General features: G+C 42.6%; 1 protein-coding gene across 2 annotated transcripts in view; it reads right to left on the bottom strand.

Annotated features, from left to right (window-relative positions):
* Positions 1 to 24,152, bottom strand: part of C7H4orf19 (chromosome 7 C4orf19 homolog) — an 84,756-nt gene extending 60,604 nt beyond the window's left edge. The window contains exon 1 of one of the 2 annotated variants that reach the window (XM_055588246.1): positions 23,997 to 24,152. The gene's annotated coding sequence lies outside the window, so the exon portion shown is untranslated. The remainder of the gene's footprint in view (positions 1 to 23,996) is intronic. The other variant, XM_055588245.1, reaches the window with a different exon arrangement.
* Positions 24,153 to 24,548: the final 396 nt, after the last annotated feature.

Genomic DNA, 24,548 nt, shown 5'->3' with positions numbered 1-24,548 from the left:
TTTCCACCTTATGTAGTTTTTTTTTTTTTTTTCTTTTTTAACTCCTTGTAGTTGAGGAAAACTGATTTTGCAGATTAGCCACAATCACAAGCCATTCCGGAAATAAAAATTCCTCAGGCTCTAGTTAAACATTATTGGTAAAAAGTTCCTGCTCACTACCACCTAGAAATCTATTCCACAGCATGACATATATAATGATTATATCTTTATCTAGGCTCTGCTGCTGCTGCTGCTAAGTCACTTCAGTCATGTCCGACTCTGTGCGACCCCATAGATGGCAACCCACTAGGCTCCTCTGTCCCTGGGATTCTCCAGGCAAGAATACTGGAGTGGGTTGCCATTTCCTTCTCCTACAATTTCCAAATTTATATACATGACTCAACTAAATAGAGGAGCTCAAGTAATCGATTTTCTAAATAACCAATTCATAAACACTTTTATACATAATTTCCTGCCAAGAAACTAGACAGAATTCCCTCCAACTTCAAGAATCTTACCCCTGGAGGGGGACATGGCAACCCACTCCAGTGTTCTTGCCTGGAGAATCCCATTGACAGAGGAGCCTGGCGGGCTACAGTCCATGGGGTCGCAAAGAGTCAGACACGACTAAACAACTTTCACTTTCACGTTAAGAATCTTAACCACTCCCCCAAAAAAGCACACTAGTTTTGGATGAGACAGAGTTAAATCGAAAATAAGAAATAGAAACTAGAATGCTGATTGTTTTTAAAATGTTTACTTTGAGCAAAGGATCTTTGTTATCTCAGTCTTTAACATGCATTTGGCAGCCTGTATTAAAATGGCTTGTTCTCCAGGTGTGGACCACAGGTGGGGTGGACTTGGGTGAGACAGCAGTTCCAGTTTTACCACTCTTATTAATTTTGTTACTAGGGTTGAAATATGCAGCGGGGACAAAGAGCACTGTTTCTATAAACTGTTTAAAGGAGAGAACAGGAGGAAATATGAGAAGGATGATTTCTCAATTTTGTCTTTTAACAGGCAGTCTCGTAGCTGCATTTCCTCTTAAACCCAACACTGTGTGTCCAACTGGACTGAGACACATCTGGCAGTACATGGAAAGATCATGAAAGAGTTTTCATTGATCAGCAGATGGTCAGGTAGCAAAGCTGGGAGAACTGCTTCTGCTGATGTATCTTCACTAAGTGACAAGGCTGACCTTTGAAATCATTAAGTGTTGGTATTTTCATCTGTCTAAAAAGGCAAAGTGAGTTCTTTCATAAGGAAGTGGGAAAAAGCCAGACTAAATGATTATAAACGAATCAGTGCGGGTAGGGCAATGATGAACTCAGACTGGTCAGATGGGTTAAATGAAAGGGGTCTGGGGATGTGCCAGTAGCTCTGCCCTGCAAAGCTATTTTCAATAGACTGTAGTTGGGTGGGGAGAGCAGGCCTGGAGGGGCGCATCTGAGCTCTGAGGGGTGCACAGGTGCATACAGGCTGATACTGCCAGAGGCCGGCCTGGCTTCTGAAGATCCAGGGCGTGGGGAGGGAGCCTTGGCCACAATGATGCTTGGGAGTGGGGGATGGCAACAGGGCTTTCTGGGTGTCCCCTAGGAATCCCTCTAAGAATGATGTAATATATTTGATTTTCTTTTTTTATTTTCAGGTTTTTGACCAGTAAACAAACCCTTTCCTAGCGCTTAAGTCTTTTTATAAATCTAACTCATAAATAAGGTGAATCTTCAGTTCTTCAAAGTTTCAATCTAGTATAAAACAGCAAATTATCTTAAACATTTCAACTTACAGGTCCACGGTCTGAATCAATTGCTCAGGGACATATTTTAAATTGGAGTCACAAGGCTATTCATGTTAATTAACAAATTATCTGAAACATTGTGAATACTGTATATATTTAAAATAGTAAAGACAGACTTCCCCACAACTATATATAAAGATACAAATACCTCAGGTTTTATTTAGTCCATCTCATTTGTACTTGATTCTAAACCTTCCCAGCATTAAAACACTACATCGTAAGGAAATAATTTGTTTTCAGATGGAACCCAAACTTGACAGTGGGTGCTGTCTTCTCATCTCTGTCCCTAAGATTCTAATTACTAGTCACCTAATTCTCAAGACCTCTTTGATTCTTCCATCTCCCACACAGGCTGAACTTGGCAACTGACCCAAATCAACACCTCTATTCACCATTTAACCCTGAATTCTGATTAAACTCCGAATTCTCTGTACACCCTTCCCTGACAACAATTATCACTCACAGATATAGCCTGCCAGGCTCTTCTGTCCATGAGATTCTCTGGGCAAGAATACTGGAGTGGGTTGCCATTTCCTTCTCCAGGGGATCTTCTAGACCTAGGAATCGAACCCAGGTCTCCTGCATTACAGGCAGATTCTTTACTGACTGGACTATGAGGGAAGCCCACAAGTGTGCACAGACCTGCCAACAGACTCTGCATCAACACCCTTCTTCTGATGGATAATAGGTGGCAGATGAATAGGGGCTGGTCACAGAAGAAGAACTAGAACCTGGAGAAAGAAATGCAATAGTAGAATAGAAGTCAGAGGAAAGAGAGAATTTCCAGAAGGAAGGTGTCATTAACATCAGTAGTTTGAAATGCAGCAGGGACGTTTGTAAAATAAAGGGATGAAACAGGACCGTTAGGTTAGATGGTTATATACTTAAATTTAAGATTCAAATTGCATCAGTGAGATTTTCATGTCATTGTATGGGTAGAAATCAAAGAGCGACATAGGAAGAGTGAGCTAGAAGTGAGAAATTTGGAATTGCATTTCAAGGCAGCAACAACTCAAGAATTAAGATCTTTTAATTTAAGTTTGTATTTTAATAAGGGGTAAAGAGAGGCAGGGAAGAGGTAGATAGAGTAAGAGAGAGGGAGTGAAAGATATGGAGTGGTAACCAAAAAGTGGAAGAAAGAGGTTCAATGGGAAGAGATATTTATTCTATATTTTAATTTTAGAAATAGATCTGAGTGTGTTTGCTGAGGAGAGAGTTGATTCTTTTCATGGGGGAGGGATGGAGAGCTTAGAATTTGAAGATTTGGGTTGGAGACAGGATTGACGGGTGAGGCAGTGTACCAGAGGATCTCAGCTAAGAGATAAGGAGACCAGGTGAAAAGATTGACCTTGAACAGGAAAAGGAACATCTTGTCCTCTAAGAATGGAGGGAATGTGGCAAGGGATACCAAAGGAGACAGGTGTGGGTGTGGGCGGGGCAGGAAGTGAAGGTAGCCCAGCTGAGCTGACTGAATCTGGCCCCCTCTGGCCAGCCTGGCAGGACTCAACACAGTTGAGTTCCTGGGAACAGAAGGAATCTGGACTGGGATGATGACAGCCCCAGACATGGCCAAACGGAACCATCAGAGGGCCTCCTGATTATGCAGTAACTCACATGGATCACAGGTCACAGGAGGAATCTAGAGGTTTCTCTTCAATTTTGATTTCTAAGGTAAAGAAAATCAGACCAGAGACATACTCAAGAGCAGTTACTGGTGACTCTCAAACTGCAAACTGGATTTCTTGGCTTCTGCCTCCCTCCGCTGTGATAAAAATATACACAATCAATGTTCTCTCTCTCTCTCTCCCTGGCTGTCTTTCCCTCATTCTTCTGCTTTGAAGTACATCACTTTTTCTGAAAACTCCTCCCTGGCCTCTCCTCCCTCTTGTCAAGCAGATCCCATAAAAGCTTTGCAATGCCCCCTTTACTTTCCTTTGTTGCACCTTACTGAACAATTTGAAATTCTAGTTTTATTTACGTAATTATTTAATGTTCTTCTTTCCTAGCAGGTATTATAAGCCACATGAGGACAAGGATTCTATTTGTTCACTTTTGTATCCTGGTGAGCATGCAGCTCAAAGTCTACATGGAGTTGGTGCTCAATAAACATGATGAATGAATTTATATTCCAAGTTTATAGTGTAGGATAGTCTTCAAGAATTTTATTTGCAAATTAAAGTTCTGCATTTGTGAAAAGATTCCACTGTGGGGTGGCAAGAAGGCTGACCTATATATTCCCTGGGCATATAGGAAGTGCTCAATATATATTTGTTGAATGAATAAGTGAATTTCCACACCAGTTATTTTCACTTTCTTAAAAAAAAAAACCACCACACTGTGCCTCCAAGCCACTGAAAATAATTTAAAGATACTACCTAAACATGAAAAAAAAAAGTATTTAAACAAGTAAATTAAAATTTTCCAGTGTAATTTAGAATAAATATTAGAGTTCATCAATACTTTGTTAATAATCAATTTATAATGAAAATACTGACTATACAATTAAGGTAGCTTCTGGGATAATATATAATTGGAAAACCTAACGTTTAATTCCTAAAGCTTTACACTTTGGAATGTCTCAGAGACACTTTATCTCATGATACTAAGTGAACTTGAACTTACCAAGCTTTAGGACAAAAATTCATGCATGTGCAAACATTTAAAAATAAAAGTCATCCCCAGTGAATTGTCTACCACCCTTTTCAGGAAAGAAAATTCATGAACATATGCATGAAGATTAGTACCATAGTGTAGGCAAATATTTTTCCATGTCCCACCTCAAAGCAAACAAATGAAAATAGAAACTTCAAGGACACTTATAAAATGCGTCCTAGTTTAAAGGCACAGCATCCTTTTCTCCTTTGGTTTTCCTTTATACTCTTATCAGAAATAAATCATGCTAGCAGGAAAACATTTCTGCTCTTTTGACTGTGAGGTAATTAATCTTTGTCTTATATTTCTCTACTTTCAAAACTTTATAAAGATATAAAAATAGCACTCAAATGTTTGTTGATTATGGATATTAAGAGACATTAGTGAATCTACCTGGTCTAGGTTATACCTACACACCCCAACATTCTAATTCTTTCACGGAACTTTTAGTTTCCAAAAGCGGCTGTTATTCTGGTTAATGATTAAAATGTTTCAATGCTTAGGTATACACAGTGTCGCAGTGTTGGCATAAAAATGCCTTGTCACTGTCACTTGGGCAAGTTAGGGGGACCACAGATGCTTTGTTAGTTATAGTATTTGGGGAAGTGAAGGAATATATGAATTCTTGAGTTTTCAGGGAAGTCTGATTTCAAATAGTCTATCTTGTTGTCCATACAAAGTGCTCTGTATTTTACTAGAAGATCCGGTACCTATATCTCATAGCAAAATTACCATCTGTCAGAAAGATGATGGCTCGGACTGCCCACAGTTGAACAACGAGAAAGGTAACTCGTCCTAAGTATTTCTAACGGCACACACAGAGTCCAGGGCTGGGTTATGTATTGTTAATAATCTCTCCCAGGCTCAACTGTCCTTTCATCTTGGAATTTTCTGACTCTTCAGATCTGAGTTCACTCACATTCCTTCCTACGGTATTTAGTGAAGGTCTATGGAAGGTTGTACATTCTCCCCTTGCCTATACATCCAGCCTCTACACATATTCCCAGTATTCAGGAAGCTAAATTTCTGCATTTTTAAAGATTTTTTTGACGTGGATTATTTGTAAAGTCTTTTATTGAATTTGTTACAACATTTTGTCTGTTTAATGTTTTACTTTTCTGGCCATGAGACATGTGGGATCTTGGTTCCCTGACCACACCCCCTGCATTGGAAGGTGAAGTATTAAGTCCTGGACCACCAGGGAAGTCACAATTTCTGCATTTGTGAAAAGCAAAATGTGAGCTTACTGAAAGGCAGACACATAGTTGACCAAGGGGAAATCATTATTTGTACTTTAAATTTATCCTTAGTTTCATTACATAAAAATACTAGCTTGCTTAATACAATTTAAAGGTATATCACGGTTTGGAAGGACTGTTGCTGAGGCTGAAGCTTCAATACTATGGCCATCTGATGTGAAGAGCTGACTTACTAGAATAGACCCTGATACTGGGAAAGGTTGAGGGCAAATGGAGAAGGAGGTGGCAGAAGATGAGATGGTTAGATAGCATCATTGATTCAATGGACATGAATTTGAGCCAACTCTGAGAGAGAGTGGAAGACAGAAGAGCCTGGTGTGCTGCAGTCTATGGGTGGCCAAGAGTTGGACATGGCTTAGCAACGTAAGAACAACAACAGAGTTGTGACTCTTAACTATTTTTGCCTTTTCCCCCCAGTTTTAAGATAAAATGTACAAATGCATTATAAGGATACCTTAAATACTTAAAGCGCTGTAAATCCACGTAAGAATAGCAACAACATAAAGAAAAATTGGTTTGAAAGCATTTAAAACTAAACTTTATATAAATGTGTGTGTGCATAGAGTCTAAACAAAAATATACCATGGTAACTTAAAACATGGCAATGTTTAAGATATGGAAACTGTTGAGTTGAAATAAATTAATAGAACACTGCAAACAAGCTCATCAAATGTGCACAATGGGAGCAGAAGAATCTGAAAGGTAGAGGCCCATTTGGGTGATGAAAACCAGATGCCAACGGTAGTTCATTACAAATAAAAGTATTCTGATTAGCTTCAGGGGAGAAGGAGAAAAGAACCAGGTACCAAAGGTAGGAAAGCCAAACAGCCCCTAGCAGATGGAGGCATGCGACTCCCTAACTGCCCCTAGGTAACTCCTGGTTTAAGGACAAGGCAGACCTCTATCGTCATTTCTGTCAGCGGATTGCCATCCACAAGTGTCCAGTTCTCTGGAGCACCACCATGTGAGACCCTGCTCTGAGCCCACAATCAGATTGCCTTTCTCTAAGATAAGAAACAGTCCCCAAAGCCCATGCTGTGAAGAGGGGCTATGAGAACTGTGGCAAGTAAGTGATGTGAAGACAGCTGCAAGAAATCATCACTGACTTCATCAACAAATACAAGTGTCCTTCCAGAGCCATGCCATTTCCTTTAGGAAGCTGAAGATATGGGTGTGCTGTTGACTCTCACTTAAATCCAAAGTCCATTTCCCCAGCATAACCAATTAGGCAGTGTCGCCGAGAGCTGTCAACTTATTCTTACTTGTGTGAAGGGGTGGGGGTGGGGGTTGGAGGAGCTTGCTCTCTGTGTTGAGTGCAGCTGAGTGTGTGAGTCTTTCTCCTGCCCTAATCTTAATCCTGCCTCTAGGATCTTAAGTCTAACTAGTCCAACCATTGCTTTAAATGAGTGTTTTACACTCTGTTGAGCATGAAGGTAAACTCTCTCTGAGCACACTGTTTATGGCAGGAAACAGGTTTATTCACTGGTGCTGCTAAGTCACATCAGTCGTGTCCGACTCTGTGCGATCCCACAGGTGGCAGCCCACCAGGCTCCCGTCCCTGGGATTCTCCAGGCAAGAATACTGGAGTGGGTTGCCATTGCCTTCTCCAGTGCATGAAAGTGAAAAGTGAAAGTGAAGTCGCTCAGTGTCCGACTCTTTGTGACCCCATGGACTGTAGCCTACCAGGCTCCTCCAACCATGGGATTTCCCAGGCAAGAGTACTGGAGTGGGTTGCCATTGCCTTCTCTGGGTTTATTTACCGGACAGTTCAATAAAAGCCAAGGTACTCCCAGATGCAGTGAATGTTAGAGGAGACTTTGCTGCAGTATAAAGAATTCCAGACTCTGAGTTAGCACAATCCATGGGTTCTAGTTTTGGCCCTCTGAATAATTTAGGGTTATATGGTTTTAATTGGAGAAGGAAATGGCAACCCACTCCAGTGTTCTTGCCTGGAGAATCCCAGGGACGGGGGAGTCTGGTGGGCTGCCGTCTATGGGGTCACACAGAGTCGGACACAACTGAACTGACTTAGCAGCAGCATATGGTTTTAGCTAGGCCATTAACCCCTCTGGGCCTTAGTTTCCTCATCTGTGTAATGGAGATGGTGAACTAAATGACGTCTAAGGCCCTTTTTGGATCCTCCATTCTGGAATGACTGTGGACTGCATGTTCAAAAGAAGGAGTAATCATGTTGGGATAGAATGATCAAGAGTTTTCGGCAGATAATTAGAGTGGTTTGCTCATTTTCTGCAAAATCTGATTTCTCAGTTGCAAAAAATCCAGCAGAGAGATTGCAGATGGCTCTGGTAATCTCTCCCTCACAGATAACCACTGCTAGAAATTTTTTCTTCTGGATATTATATGTGTTAATTATAACTGTTACTATTGCCATGTTAGGTGCCAAATATAATCATTACTAATTATATTAAAATGGAACATTAAATACGTGTTTCTTTAACAAACTTAAAAAAATTTAAGATTATATCTTGGAGATCTTTCCATGTCATCACATATACATCTTTTTTTTTTTTTTTAAATCAACACAGAGTACTGCATTGTATCTGTAAGTTGTAGTTCATTTAACCAGCATATATTGACAACAGATACACTGTTCTTTGTGATCATAAACAATAGTGCAACAAAACTCCTTTGTATACCCTGTCCAAATATTCAGTCTTGACACCTCCTCCCTCACTGTCCATTTCCAATCCATCACCAGGAACTGGTGGTTTCACCTAATGTCTCAGGAACCCACACACTTCTCTCCACTGAGTTCTCTCTACTTTATTCAAGTGGAGATTCAACAATGTCTCACACAATAGCCCCTTACTTGAGGCTAGCCTTCTTTAGCCCCATGTCTTCCTTCTAGCTTCCTAACTTGCAACCAGAGATGCAAATCTTATTTCCCAGTTTACGACCTTCAGTAGCTTCTCTCTGTTCCTAAGATAAAGACCACTGCCTTGTAATGGTTTTATTGTCGATGCTGCACTTTGAGGTCAGCATAGAGTTTGGAATTTGTATGTGTTTTCCCTGCACCCTAGGATGTAGATTAAATTAGTATGTAGAGTAAATTAGTTACTCAGTCAGGACAACACACTTCTGGGATGGTTAGTAAGGATGTTATCAGATGCTTAGAATTCAGAGGTGGTTTCTACAAGCAAGTTAGTTTCTTTACCTGCCATCAGCACAAAGGACTTGACTAATTAGCAAATAACTGTTAGAAGTTATTTTTCCTCGGTGAAGTCAGTGTTGTACAGGATGTGTGGACAGGCTAGAAACAGTGTTGAGGTATCCCGACTCTTGCATCAAATGGTACCTGGTAGTGATTCAGGATCTGTCCTTCCCAGCGGTTCCCAGGACATGCTGGTGAATATTGCCTTGTCTAGTTCTTGCTGCTTAATTAAACCCTTAGGTTAGCTGAACCCTGTCCCTAGAGGAGTGTTCCATTTGCCTCTAATGAACTTTCCATGAAAGATCTAATTGGAGAAACAAAAGGAACAGAAAGGGGAACTTCATCCAGATTACAAACAGGCTGCACGACTGTTTCAACTCCTGCTTACAAGTCAGTATTACAACGTGAGGCTAGATTGAGCCTGGCATTTGCTTTGGGATCAGGTGTGAGGCTGTGGGGAAGGAGACTTGTACCCTCAGCCACCTCTAAATACTGAAGGTTTCAACATCCACCCCAAAAAATCCTAAACAAGACCTTAAATAAGGGTAGGATTGATTGAGGTCAGATTATAGTATGTAACCTAAAAGACCCTGCACAATCTACCTTCTGCCACCTCTCCTGGTCCCCCTCCTGCTCAGGAGACTTCCGGAACACTGTACCTTGGGGGATGTCTGAGCCTACAGCCTGCCTTTGCACCGGAGGACCCACTTTGCCTGATCAGATCCCTCTTACCCTTCCCAGCTTGGCGGGACAGGCTTCCCTCAGAGAAGCCATTCTGGCCTCTCAGGCCAGGTCATGCCCCTAGCCTCACAGAGCCCAGGGCAGCTCTCCCTGCATTCCCTAAGGGAATGGATGATGATGCATCCTTTTGCTAACTGCACCGAGCCCTATGGTACTGCCTTCAGGCCTGTGTTAATTACCTTTGTATTCCCACTGTCTGGCACAGACTCTATGGACATTTGTTCAATAAAGAGCATTTAGATTTTAGGCCCCACAGCATCGGTATTTTTTTAAAAAATTTTATGGAACTAGGTTCACTAAGTGGAGTGAGCCTTCCATAATGAAAAACACTTAACAGTATTAAAAAAAAAAAAAAAATCCAACCAAACTCACAAAGTGAAGGGCAAAGGATATATAAAATACAAAGGTGAAGCAATGACCCTCTCTTTTAAATACTATCCATGCCAACTTAATTCTGTTGAAAACCCTTCATGGACAGGAGGGCCAGAAGAAAGCCACCTTCTTCCTCACTCACTCTGCATATTTCATAGTTTCCTTTCCTTTCAACATTTACAGGAGGATCATTTCAGTATGCAAATAAGTTCTGCTTTCTCAGAGAACTCCATTTTACTTTGTTTCCACACATCAAGTCCTTGGCATTCTCCCTACTTCCCACTAATACAAACACGGAATACACTTCACCCCAAACTTCTGTACATGCCGAGGTTCAAGGAGGATTTAAAACTACCCCGGGACAGCTATTTAAGGAGATCATTTTATGATAAGGAAAGTTACATATCTAGTTAGAAATTCCGGGGAAATCCCATGAGTTTCAGTTAGAAATTTCCGGTTATTTTGTGTGGCCTTTGTCCAAGGTAAAGATGAGGTGAGCTGGGAGGAAAAGTGCATTGTTTGAACACCTGCCCTACTCAGACCCTTCCTTGCATCTTGTATCCCATGGCGCTGCTCTGGTCCTAACTAACCTCTCATCTCACTTTCGAGAAAACTGTGGGCCACAGAGATTGAGAATCAGGTTGATTAAGTATTTACTAAATGCAGACAAATGCAGCTTTACAGATATGGAAACTGAAACCCAGGGAGGTTCCAGGCAGAGTTAGGACGCAAACCTGATGGGGGTCCAGCCCTCACTCCTGTCTTTTCTGGGAGAGCCAGGCCTGACTCAAAGGGGGTCATGACCCATTCTTCCTTGAGACTCACCTGGGAAGCATAGGTGACCCACTGGCTTAGTGAATGGAAGAAAGTACCTTGGTTTCTTTTGTTGTTGTTGCTAAGTCATGTCCGACTCTTTTGTGACCCCACAGATTATATATAGCCCACCAGTTCCTCTGTCCATGGGATTTCCCAGGCAAGAATACTGGTGTGGGTAGCCATTTCCCTCTCCAGGGGATCTTTCCAGCCCAGGGATCAAACCTGAGTCTCCTGCATGGCAGGTGGATTCTTTACCACTTGGGGAGCCTAATACAGTTTCCTTTAAGGGTTCCCATAAACTAAACAGACAGTAAGCACCTGCAAACAGAGTGAGTAAAGATGTCTAGAGGAACCAAACATGCATATGATGCAGTCATCTGTGATTAGGAGGATGATTCTGACTGTTTCTGAGTCTCACCCAGTCACACCTGTCAGTGGAGCCCTTCAAGGTGCAGGGGCAGTGAATTCTGGAAACTTGTTTGGTTTACTTGTTTTGCTTTTTGTCTAATTAATCTTACAGGACAACTGCCTGTCCAGGATTGTAGTTTCAGTAATTTTTTTTCTCTGAAGCTACTTTACCTTTAAGTTTTTATTGATTTTTTTGACTAGATGCAGGTCACACTACTTTTGCCCCATTAAACCTTTGATTGCAGGTAGGGAATTATAAAAACAACCCTCCAACTCTCTCAGTTTGTTGTGACTTCTTCACACCCTCTTTTGTTTTCAGGCTCTCCCCCAGATCCACAATTTTCACTTCAACTTGGGCTTCAGCACCACGAAACATTTGCCTTTTAGTAGCTCAGACAATAAAGAACCTGCCTCCAATGCTGGAGACCCGAGATTGATCACTGGGTCAGGAAGATGCCCTGGGGAAGGGAATGGCAACCCACTCCAGTATTCTTGCCTAGAGAATCCCAAGGACAGACCATGGGGTCACAAAGAGTCGGACATGACTGAGCGACTAACGCACTTTACCTTTGAAAGGAGAAAGCAAGCTCTGCATCAATAATAGAGACTGAACTCATTTTACAGAGCTGGGGGATCAGGCTTCCATTAGTGGTCTTCTGTGGAGAAGGCAATGGCAACCCACTCCAGTACTTTTGCCTGGAAAATCCCATGGACGGAGGAGGTTGGTAGGCTGCAGTCCATGGGGTCTCGAAGAGTCAGACACGACTGAGCGACTTCACTTTCACTTTTCACTTTTATGCATTGCAGGAGGAAATGGCAACCCACTCCAGTGTTCTTGCCTGGAGAACCCCAGAGATGGCGGGATCTGGTGGGCTGCTGTCTATGGGGTCACACAGAGTCGGACACGACTGAAGTGACTTAGCAGCAGCAGCAGCAGCAGTGGTCTTCTGGGGCTGGACCTCGGCCTGGGTTGCGATAACTCTCTGAAGCTTCTATAACGTCTGTTCCTAGAATACTTGGCTTCCTTCATCAAAACCAAATCCCAGTGAGGATCATAAAACGTGTCCCACCAAGTATAAAAGAGAATGCACAGAAATTGTACTTAGCAAACTAATTCTTAATTCAAAGCATTTGAAATATAAAGCATGGTTTGTTGTTATTACAATTATCATATGGATTCAGTGAAATAAGAAAATCAGGCCAGGGAGGAAATCAGGTTTTGTGAGGTATTTTCAAGTTGCCATGAACTAGTTATTTGGAATCATCAATATAAACCTTCAAGCATCTCTCTGAGTTTGGCACAGTGTATATGGGAGGAAAAAGTAAACCCAAACTTAAAACTGGATAATTTGGATAATTTCTGCCAAAGACCAAATATAAAACCTGCAGAGTACTTCAGTGGATAGAAGATTGGGCTTAGCATCAATAGAATCGGTTCAAAGATTGGCTGGGTGACACCCCTAAATCTCTCTGTGAAAGTGGCATAATATTTAGGTTGGTGAAAAAGTAATTGTGGTTTCAGATTGTGAATTTTAAATCATCATAACTAGGCTCAAACACACTTTTATTATTCAAAATAGGAACCATTACTATCAACCCATTTTTGCCAATGAGAAATAAGTTGATTTGTCTAGTGAACCCTTGGAAAGCATTTTCTGCCTCTGACTGAGGAAGCATTTTCCCTGCAAAAAGTTGTCGAGATGCTTGAAAAAGTAGTAGTTCACTGATGACAGGTTAGGTGAATATGGCAGATGAGGCAAAACTGCATAGCCCAATTTGTTCAACTTTTGAAGCACTGGTTGTGTGACATGTGGTCAGGGGGTGTCCTGGAGAAGAATTGGACCCTTTCTGTTGATCAATGCCGGCTGCAAGCGTTGCAGATCTCATCGATCTGCTGAGCATACTTCTCAGATGTAATGGCTTCTCTGGGATTGAGAAAGCTGTAGTGGATCAGACGGACAGCAGGCCACCAAACAGCGATCATGATCTTTTTTGGTGTAAGTTAGCTTTGGGAAGTGTTTTGGAGCTTCTTCTTGGTCCAACCACTGAGCTGGTCATCGCTGGTTGTTGAATAAAATCCACTTTTGATCACATGCCACAATTCGATGGAGAAATGGTTCATTGTTGTTGTACAGAATAGAAGACAACATTCCAAAATGACAATTTTTTAAAATTTTTGGTCAACTCATGAGGCACTCACTTATTGAGCTTTTTCACCTTTCCAATTTGCTTTGAATGCTGAATGATTGTAGAACAGTAGACACTGAGTTCTTCAGCAACTTCTTGTGTAGTTGTAAGAGGATCAGTTTCGATGATCCTCTCGATTGGCCATGTCAACTTCCAATGGCTGGCCACTGCACTCCTCGTCCTCAAGGCTCTCGTCTCCTTTGCAAAACCTCTTGAACCACCACTGCACTGTACATTCATTAGCAATTCCTGGGCCAAATGCATTGTTCAAACTGTGAGTTGTCTTTGCTGCTTTTTGCAACACATTCTGAACCCAAATAAGAAAATCACTTGAATTTGCTTTTTATCTAACATCATTTCCCTAGTCTAAAATTAATATAAACAGCAAGTAATGTCATTAGCAAAAATAAAAAAAATAGTAAAAGAAGAAATGTGCATTAAATGATGTACAACATAACCAGATTTATTTAAGAATGTACCATTATCAAATAGCAAAGTTCAATAATGCAAAACCGCAATTACTTTTGCACCAGCCTAATAATTCTACCTATACAAATGTCACAGGACAGTTGGGAAGGTCTAATAAACTCAAGAACTACATAAAGAACTGCTTCATTACAACTAATTGCCTGTCAAAAAATTTATTTTATATATATATATATACACACACACACACACAAATATGAAATTTACATGAGCATGCTGATTTGGAACTTTAAAATTTGAATTGCCTCTTAGTAAAAGTTTAAAAACTGCTACAAAGGAATGGGGAAAGTTGCCTGAAAGCAAAAACCTGAAACCATCGTTACCACCAAAAAGTATCTTCTTTTTCAATAGTAAAGAATGCAAAGATAATACCCAACCTAAAGTATGTGATGCACAATTCAGAACCTGGCAGTCTAGAACCATCTTCACTTCCTCTCTTTCTTTCCTTAGAATCCAACTTGGCAACAAGTGTCGTGGGATAAGCTTTGCAAGGCCTCTCAGGTTGGATGGTTCTTCTATTTCCCTATCCCTGCCTCAGTCTGAGCCCTCCCCTCAGCACCCTCACAACGGGGTTCACTACTGCCAGGCTCTCTGGGCCATCCTTACTTAGTGCTGCCAGATCAGCCTTCCTAAAACGCAGAATTCTTCAGGATCCACGGAGATTCCATCCATCTCATCCTGTTTCCCTCTACTCCAAAAACATTCCCCTCCTCTAGTCTAGGAATTCCTTCACCCGCCCAGACGTCAGCCTCAGGGCCTTTTGCTCTTGCTGTTCTCTTGGCCTAGAATGTCCTTCCACCAGCCCATATTACTACAAATCACTCTCCCACAGTCCCTTTAGTGTAGTGCTTCTCAGATTTTACCATACTTATGAATCGTCGGATTCATAAAATCGTCAGATTCAAATTGGAAGTGGTCAAACAAGAGATGGCAAGAGTGAATGTCGACATTCTAGGAATCAGCAAACTGAAATGGACTGGAATGGGTGAATTTAACTCAGATGACCATTATATCTACTACTGCGGGCAGGAATCCCTCAGAAGAAATGGAGTGGCCGTCATGGTCAACAAAAGAGTCCAAAATGCAGTACTTGGATGCAATCTCAAAAATGACAGAATGATCTCTGTTCGTTTCCAAGGCAAACCATTCAATATCACAGTAATCCAAGTCTATGCCCCAACCAGTAACGCTGAAGAAGCTGAAGTTGAATGGTTCTATGAAGTCCTACAAGACATTTTAGAACTAACACCCAAAAACGATGTCCTTTTCATTATAGGGGACTGGAATGCAAAAGTAGGAAGTCAAGAAACACCTGGAGTAACAGGCAAATTTGGCCTTGGAATACAGAATGAAGCAGGGCAAAGACTAAGAGAGTTTTGCCAAGAAAATGCACTGGTCATAACAAACACCCTCTTCCAACAATACAAGAGAAGACTCTATACATGGACATCACAAGATGGTCAACACTGAAATCAGATTGATTATATTCTTTGCAGCCAAAGATGGAGAAGCTCTATACAGTCAGCAAAAACAAGACCAGGAGCTGACTGTGGCTCAGACCATGAACTCCTTATTGCCAAATTCAGACTTAAATTGAAGAAAGTAGGGAAAACCACTAGACCATTCAGGTATGACCTAAATCAAATCCCTTATGATTATACAGTGGAAGTGAGAAATAGATTTGAGGGCCTAGATCTGATAGATAGAGTGCCTGATGAACTATGGAATGAGGTTCGTGACATTGTACAGGAGACAGGGATCAAGACCATCCCCATGGAAAAGAAATGCAAAAAAGCAAAATGGCTGTCTGGGGAGGCCTTACAAATAGCTGTGAAAAGAAGAGAAGCGAAAAGGAAAGATATAAACATCTGAATGCAGAGTTCTAAAGAATAGCAAGAAGAGATAAGAAAGCCTTCTTCAGCAATCAATGCAAAGAAATAGAGGAGAACAACAGAATGGGAAAGACTAGAGATCTCTTCAAGAAAATCAGAGATACCAAAGGAACATTTCATGTAAAGATGGGCTCGATAAAGGACAGAAATGGTATGGACCTAACAGAAGCAGAAGATATTAAGAAGAGGTGGCAAGAATACACAGAAGAACTGTACAAAAAAGATCTTCATGACCCAGATAATCACGATGGTGTGATCACTGACCTAGAGCCAGACATCCTGGAATGTGAAGTCAAGTGGGCCTTAGAAAGCATCACTATGAACAAAGCTAGTGGAGGTGATGGAATTCCAGTTGAGCTCTTCCAAATCCTGAAAGATGATGCTCTGAAAGTGCTACACTCAATATGCCAGCAGATTTGGAAAACTCAGCAGTGGCCACAGGACTGGAAAAGGTCAGTTTTCATTCCAATCCCAAAGAAAGGCAATGCCAAAGAATGCTCAAACTACCACACAATTGCACTCATCTCACACGCTAGTAAAGTAATGCTCAAAATTCTCCAAGCCAGGCTTCAGCAATATGTGAACCGTGAACTTCCTGATGTTCAAGCTGGTTTTAGAAAAGGCAGAGGAACCAGAGATCAAATTGCCAACATCCGCTGGATCATCGAAAAAGCAAGAGAGTTACAGAAAAACATCTATTTCTGCTTTATTGGCTATGCCAAAGCCTTAAACTGTGTGGATCACAATAAACTGTGGAAAATTCTGAAAGAGATGGGAATACCAGACCACCTGATCTGCCTCTTGAGAAATCTGTATGCAGGTCAGGAAGCAACAGTTAGAACTGGACATGGAACAACAGACTGGTTCCAAATAGGAAAAGGAGTACGTCAAGGCTGTATATTGTCACCCTGCTTATTTAACTTCTACGCAGAGTACATCATGAGAAATGCTGGACTGGAAGAAACACAAGCTGGAATCAAGATTGCCAGGAGAAATATCAGTAACCTCAGATATGCAGATGACACCACCCTTATGGCAGAAAGTGAAGAGGAACTCAAAAGCCTCTTGATGAAAGTGAAAGAGGAAAGTGAAAAAGTTGGCTTAAAGCTCAACATTCAGAAAACGAAGATCATGGCATCTGGTCCCATCACTTCATGGGAAATAGATGGGGAAAGAGTGGAAACAGTGTCAGACTTTATTTTTTTGGGCTCGAAAATCACTGCAGATGGTGACTGCAGCCATGAAATTAAAAGACGCTTACTCCTTGGAAGGAAAGTTATGACCAACCTAGACAGCATATTCAAAAGCAGAGACATCACTTTGCCAACAAAGGTTCATCTAGTCAAGGCTATGGTTTTTCCTGTGGTCATGTATGGATGTGAGAGTTGGACTGTGAAGAAGGCTGAGTGCCGAAGAATTGATGCTTTTGAACTGTGGTGTTGGAGAAGACTCGTGAGAGTCCCTTGGACTGCAAGGAGATCCAACCAGTCCATTCTGAAGGAGATCAGCCCTGGGATTTCTTTGGAAGGAATGATGCTAAAGCTGAAACTCCAGTACCTTGGCCACCTCATGCGAAGAGTTGACTCATTGGAAAAGACTCTGATGCTGCGAGGGATTGAGGGCAAGAGGAGAAGGGGACAACAGAGGATGAGATGGCTGGATGGCATCACTGACTCGATGGACGTGAGTCTGAGTGAACTCCGGGAGTTGGTGATGGACAGGGAGGCCTGGCATGCTGCGATTCATGGGGTCGCAAAGAGTCGGATACGACTGAGCGACTGATCTCATCTGATGAATAGTCGGAACATCTTGTTAAAATGTAGGTTCTGATTCAACAGACCTCAGGTTGGGGGCAAGACTCTGCAATTCTACCCACCTCCCAACCAATGTTGCTGGCCCATGGACCCCATTTTGAGGAGCAAACCTTTTGACTCAGTGGGAAAAAAAGGGTGGGAGGGGGTAGTTCTTGGAGACCAGACAGACATGGATTTGAATGCAATCTTTATCAGGCAAATATCTCCATCTGTATAGGGGGAATATTACCCATTTTATGGAAGTGATAGGAGGATCTTTTGACTATAGATAGATATTAGCCTTTTCAAATCTCTTTCACTTGGCTCCCCTAACCTTATCATCTTGTTCCTTACTATGCTTCTCTGATAATCCAGTTTATTTCTCTTTACTCTGGATCTTGTGTGTTGTGCTTAGTCGCTCAGTTGTGTCTGACTCTTTTCGACACCCCTGGACTATAGCCCACCAGGCTCCTCTGTCCATGGAGATTCTCCAGGCAAGAATACTGAAGTGGGTTGCTATGCCCTCCTCCAGGGGATCTTCCCAACCCTGGGATAGAACCCAGGTCTCCTCTATTGCAGGCAGATTCTTTACCATCTGAGCCACCAGGGAAGCCCACTCTGGATCTTACCTGACTTTACTTCTTTTAGCACATAAATCAAGAAAAAGGAATTCTTAAAGTTAAGTTTTGTTCTTACAAACTTTGAGCTTATGAAACTTAATACCATCCTCCCTGCAGCTGAGTGGGGAGGGGCACATTGAGGGGCACATCGAAGTTCCAGTGCTGATTCGATCACTCACCAGCTGCGTCTCCTGCTGAATGTGAACTAACATGTCTGGGTTTCAATTACTTCACCTGTAAAATTCTGCCTTTATCTCCTGTGTTGTTGTGAGAGTTAGGGATGTTACATAAAGTGCTCGGCCAATGCAGCAGACTGCAAAAATGGCCACAACACTCTACCCCTCCCTGAATTCACGTCATTCTCTAATGACTCTGCAGTTCTTTCCATCAAAAGGTAAAGAGTCTGTTTCTTCATAAAGTAAATTGGAGGAGAAGCACTTTGTGTCCACTTCAACCTTGGCCTCAAGGAGCCTTGCTCCCGTGCTCCTGCTCTCACCCATGCTGAGCCAACATGTCACCAAACGCAGGGCAGCCTGTCATGTGACAGGAAGCAGGAGGCCTAGCTGCCCCAAAGGACTCAGTCAGCAATCAGCGAACACCCAGAGGCAGAGCCACCCTGGTGACCGCAGTCACACAAGGGAGACTGGACAAGACCAATAGGTTTACCAGGTCCAGACTGCTAATCCACAAAGTCATAAACTAAATGAATGGTGGTTGTTTCAAGCCATTATGTTTTGGGGTGTCTGTTATGTAGCAATATATAACTGATACTGTATATATAAGTAATTTCTCCATAAATAGTGGCTATTACAATATTTGGGGGCTTCCCTGGTGGCTCAGTGGTAAAGAATCCACCTGCTAATGCAGGAGATGTGAGTTCCATTCCTGGGTCAGGAAGGTCTTCTGGAGAAGGAAATGGCAACCCACTCCAGTATGCTTGCCTGGGAAATCCCATGCATGGAGGAGCCTGGTGGGGCTACAGTCCACAGTGTCACGAAAAACAGTCAGACACAACTTAGAGGCTAAACAACAACAATATTTGTCAGAAAAAAAGACAATGTCAAAAAAATGAATTTTCCATATTGGTAAAAATTCTATTTCTGGGTCAGTATTTAGAAAGATGGCTGAGCTAGAAACTAGGGTTCATAGATGCTGATTCAAGTAGCTTTTCCAATTGGCAGCCATATGACCTTGGAAACATCATTTAACTTATTTGAGCCTCAGTTTCCTTATCTGTAAGGTAAAGTGGTTAGACCAAATGACTTTTAATTTTTTGTTTAGCTCTAAAACGGACTGAGGATCCATTTTTACAAAATGTAACACTTATTTCCTTGCTAATAAATAGTTCTGAACTCAACTTTTCTTTCTTGTAGACTTCAGGATTTAATCACAGATAACCCTTCCTGTATTTCCGTCACTGTTCAGCATTTGGCTGTGACTGAGTTTCACACTTCTAACAGTCATGCTCCGGACCTAGAAGGTGGCCCTCCTTGCTGTGGACCAGGAACCCAGATAGGCAAGCTCATTAGGAATCAAAAGATGAATAATGCCATGTAAGTTCTAGAGGGAATCAAAGTAAGTGGCTCTTAACTCTTTGCAGGTGCAGGTGGATTTCTTTTACTAATTTCTAGGTTGCAATAAATATTTTGGAGGACTGAGTTGTGCAGTGTGATCACCAGACAAGGAGGATACTATTTTATAGCCATAAAGTACAAATCAAATTTGCAGTTATTGCATATAAATGACCCAAGATACAAAATCAGTTATGAAATAGGGGGAGAAAGACTTAACACCAGAATTTTAAGTTTTAAAATTCTCTCATGTAGCGATTGACTCTGGGCTTCCCTGGGGCTTCCCTTGTGGCTCAGCTGGTAAAGAATCCGCCTACAGTGTGGGTAAACCTGGGTTCGATCCCTGAGTTGGGAAGATCCCCTGGAGAAGGAAAAGGCTACCCACTCGAGTATTCTGGCCTGGAGAATTTCAGAGATTGACTCTGGAATTAACACGTAAAGTGCAAATACATCCAAATACATGTTGTATTAAAGAGTTTTGCATGTGGCAGTGGCTAGGATGGGTTTTCTTTTCTCACAGGCATTCAGCAGCTCTAACATACCGCTAGTACAAGCTCTAACACCGCCCTTAGCAAATAGAATACAGTCTTCCCTGTGATGTATGGCAGGCCATAAGGTGGGCAATTTATAAGGAAAAAAAGACTGTTACACCCACTTCCATTATGTTACATCATCAAAAGTCAGGGTATTTTTATTCCTGGGAGCAATTAAGCTAAATTAGGAAATGTGTGTACAATAAGGGAGCAACTGTTTATCTTAATTTTGCCTTCGGATAGTTCTTTAGTTAAGTTGTATCTGATTCTTTGCAATACCCTGAAGTGTAGCCCACCAGGTTCCTCTGTCCATGGGATTTCACAGGCAAGAACCCTGGAGTGGGTTGCCATTTCCTTCTCCAGCGGATCTTATTGAACCAGGGACCAAACCCATGTCTTCTGCATTAGCAGGCAAAATTCTTTACCACTGAGCCACCAGGGAAGTCCCTATATGTATAGTTAAGTCTGTATAAAGAGGCACAAGGTTGTTGAAAGGGTGAAAAAAAAAAAATCAGCTCACTCTGTATCAAAAACTTTCTTTTGTGATAGAAACGAACTAGGTGAGGCCCCAGGGTAGCTCCATTCAATAGGCACAACATTGCAATGGGAAGTGGCTTCTGCTTATGTACCTGGAGAACATGTATTTTGAAATGACATGTAAACTAACTTCAGAGACTTGAATCATCTGGTATTTTTTGAGTTAATATCTTAAATACCTTTGCCCAAGTATCTTTTGAGTCAATTCACCCTCTCCTCTGGTGGGATTTTTCTCAGCACCCACCTTGCTTGTATCTTCCCCATTTCATTCTCACTGTAGCGGAAGTGAACTTTCTCAAATACAGATCTGCTCAGCTTAAAATCCTCTAATGGCTTTTCTGAAGACTGAAAGACCCCTGAAGGCAAGGACTGTATTCCTAGTACTTGGTCGAGTGTCTACAAATATGCTGTCTTCAAGACCAGGTTGGGGTTTCATTCAATTTTTGAGAGCTGTTTGTATATGGAGTTTTACTGCCCTTGGGAAAATGTGAGACATGATACCCTTTGCCTTATGTTAATACTATTCACTGCAGCTCAGAAGAGTCTTTTCGAAGATGCTTGATAACACTGAGTTAGTATTTGAGGTATTTAAGTCTTTGCTTGAAGATACACATTCACCTGATGGGTGTGTTGCAAGTATACTTTAGGGTAGGGTCATTTTGGTGATATGTGTTCGTCTTGAAGATTCCAATCTCTTTGGGACCATGATTTTCTCAGATTAGAAAGGGGAGAGTAGATAGAAGATTTCATTTTCATTTTATTTTCTTAAATAGCATTCAGGTAATAACCAGACTATAAGACTGTAACAGGATGACCCGTCTGACTGGCAGATGGGTGACAGCTCAGGTCTGCCTGAGGATGAATCTATTAATTCCTCTTTTCTAGATACCCAGTAAGTCTATCTGCCACCAGTAATCAAAATGCGTGCTGTATATGCATTCTAAGTCACTTCAGTCATGTCCAACTCTTTGCTATCCCATGGACTGTAGCCCGCCAGGCCCCTCTGTCCATGGAATTCTCCAGGCAAGAACACTGGAGTGGGCTGCCATGCCCTTCTCCAGGGAATCTTCCCAACCCAGGAATCAAACCCGCGTGTCTCTTATGCCTCCTGTATTGGCAGGTGGGTTCTTTACCACTAGTGCCACCTGGAAAGTCTCAATGCAATACCCTCAAAGAGAGAGAGAGAGAAAAGGGAGCTAGGTTCTGTTTTCCGAAGAGCCGAAAAGAGTTCAAGATTCTGATTCTGAGTTACTAAAAAAAAACTGTAGAACTAGGGGAATCTGACAGTCCAGGTGGAGGAAAGTCAGCTACTAAGAATTGGTATTTAACTATTTGGAAATTGAAGTCCATTCCTGGAAGCACAATCAATGGGCTCCCAGGGCATCAAGGGCAGAGCAGTTCCTGGAGCAAGGAGGGTAGCCCCTGCTCTGCCCTTGGGCAGATGCTGGATTCGGGCCAGAGCTTAGCTGGGTTGTTTCCAGGTTCAGACAGGGACTAGGTGGGAAGTTAGAGGGACTGTTCCATTCCTAGGCTAATGAACATATTTAGTTGATACTCAAGCTACTGTTTTGTTTTAAATTCCAGATATGTAAAAGCTCTTTAGAATCTAGTTAAGACTGGCCAACTTAATCTGTAGATGTCATTACACATCTAAATCTTCAGAACCTTTGAGAACCACACCCCAGGGTCAGATGCCATGAGATAGGTGCTTATTGCATACTTGCTGAATCAAAGAACAAGATCATGATGGGCACAGACTGAGCCAAGAAGAAAAAGCAGCAGAACCCCGCCTCTGTCAGTGTCTGCTCCATTTCACCTCTGTGGTCAACGCAGTTTCCTATAACTAACTCTTCACACTTTAGTGAAATACAAACTACCCCAGAACTTTACTTGACCTTCAGAGCCTTGTAATTGTTTCAGTGGTCTGCCTCATGACTGTTAGGCTGTCCCAAAGACCTGAGCGCTTAGCCTTAGAAGACATTAACATGTCTCCTTAAAACAGTGTCAACTTGAGGATTCAGTGGGGGAATAACCGGCAAATAACAGAATCTACCGTCTTTAAAAGAAGCGACAACTTTCCCCTTCTTTCTCATTCAACTCTCAAACGTTTCTTAAATAGCCTGTTTACAACCACCCAGGAACATTCACAAGCCATGGTGAGAAGTGCCATCAGTAAGTCTCTCTGATATTGACAGAAAGAAAATAATCATCCTATTCTTCAATAATTTGAACCACCTCATGGAACACTGACTTCCTCTAAATTCACTGGGCAAACAAACATCTATACCACAATGGAAAATAAGATGTACTAAATTTCTAGAGGGAGTTTTTGTTTTGTTTTTAAGGTTAATTGTAGGGCTTGAGGGGAAAAAAAAGATTTTTGTCTTATATCTTTGGAAAATTCGTTCAGTGGTGGTTTATGAAAATCTCACCTCATCTGGACTCCCAAGGTCACTGAGACCCAAGTAACTGACCTGGGAGATATTTGCCTAATTATTAAATATTCAGCAAACCATGTGTGACCATTTAACCGTTTGCACCTGGGACCCGCCTTCAACACGCGTTGTTTCCTAGCACTGCCCCCCTCTCTTCCACCCCTACTCATCGCCACCCAGGGCGCTAGCACCCCTGAAGGAGCAAAATCCTGGGACTCAAGGACATTTCAAAGAAACAGCGGCGGTCACCGTCCATTTCCGTTTTCCTTAAAAGAAAAAAAACACTCAGATGCTTAAAAATGGGGGAAGGACGGGGTTCTTAGAAATAGTGGGAAATCTTTTGCAGGTTTTCCAATGCAAGTTCTCAGGCACTCTTGAAAGTTCATTAATTAGAGATTTAAACACAAAAGTGTTTCGCACACCAATTAGATGCCAAGCTTTGTAAGCTGTCTTGGTGTTCAGTTTGGGGGAGTTAGTAAAAGTCCCCCCACCTCACCCCATTCTGCATTTTGCCTCTCAGAGCCTTTTCTTGAATGACCTGACCTTTCCAAAGCAATCAAATTAAGAATTAATTGCCTCACTCCCACCCCCCACTTTTTCCCTCATGGCAAAAGGAAATAAAGACGTAAAAATACCCGGCGAGAGAAGTGGAGGCAATTAAGCCACAAAGCCGAGCCCGGCAGAAGTCAAGCTCTGGTGCTGCCCGTGGCGGGGCGGAGAGCGCGGGGCGGGAGACGGTCCCTACCTGGGGCTGCGGCGGCGGCGGCGGGGTCCTGGCGCCCATGGCTTCGCCGGCCTCAGGCGGCCGCGCTGGGAAACGCCGGCTGCTCAGTGCCGCCCGGACCCGCGGCGCTCGCAGCTGCCGCCCCGGCGCCGTCATTGGGCCCGCGCGTCACGTGGCCTGGCCGGTGGGCGAGCCTCCAGGGCCCGCGTAACCCTTTACCTGCGCTGCCCGCGCCGCTCCAGAGGGCTCCCAGAGCCCGACTACCGACACCCCACACCCCCGCCCCGGAACCCAGGCTGGCCTGCGGGGCGCACCCAAGCAGAAAATCCCGGAGCTTGGCTTCTGATCGTCGACCCTCAGGCTGCATGCCAGCCGCCCGCTCGCTCGGGGAAACTTTTTGATGCCTACTTTACCGTCCTGCTGCGGGGAGAGGGGAGCTTCCTAAGATACGGGACGTAAGTGGGGAGATACATAAGTGCACTCCCTGGCAAACTGATGTATCCCCCCTTCTTCCCGTGAACTTGTGGTTTTGTTTTCTCCCCCGTTCTGGCAAGTGCGTGCCTGGCGTACGCA

This window comes from Bubalus kerabau, chromosome 7 (genome assembly GCF_029407905.1).
Source record: "Bubalus kerabau isolate K-KA32 ecotype Philippines breed swamp buffalo chromosome 7, PCC_UOA_SB_1v2, whole genome shotgun sequence".
Taxonomy (NCBI): domain Eukaryota; kingdom Metazoa; phylum Chordata; class Mammalia; order Artiodactyla; family Bovidae; genus Bubalus; species Bubalus kerabau.
Note: the sequence above shows the minus strand (reverse complement) of the source record. Positions and strands in the feature narration are given on the sequence as shown.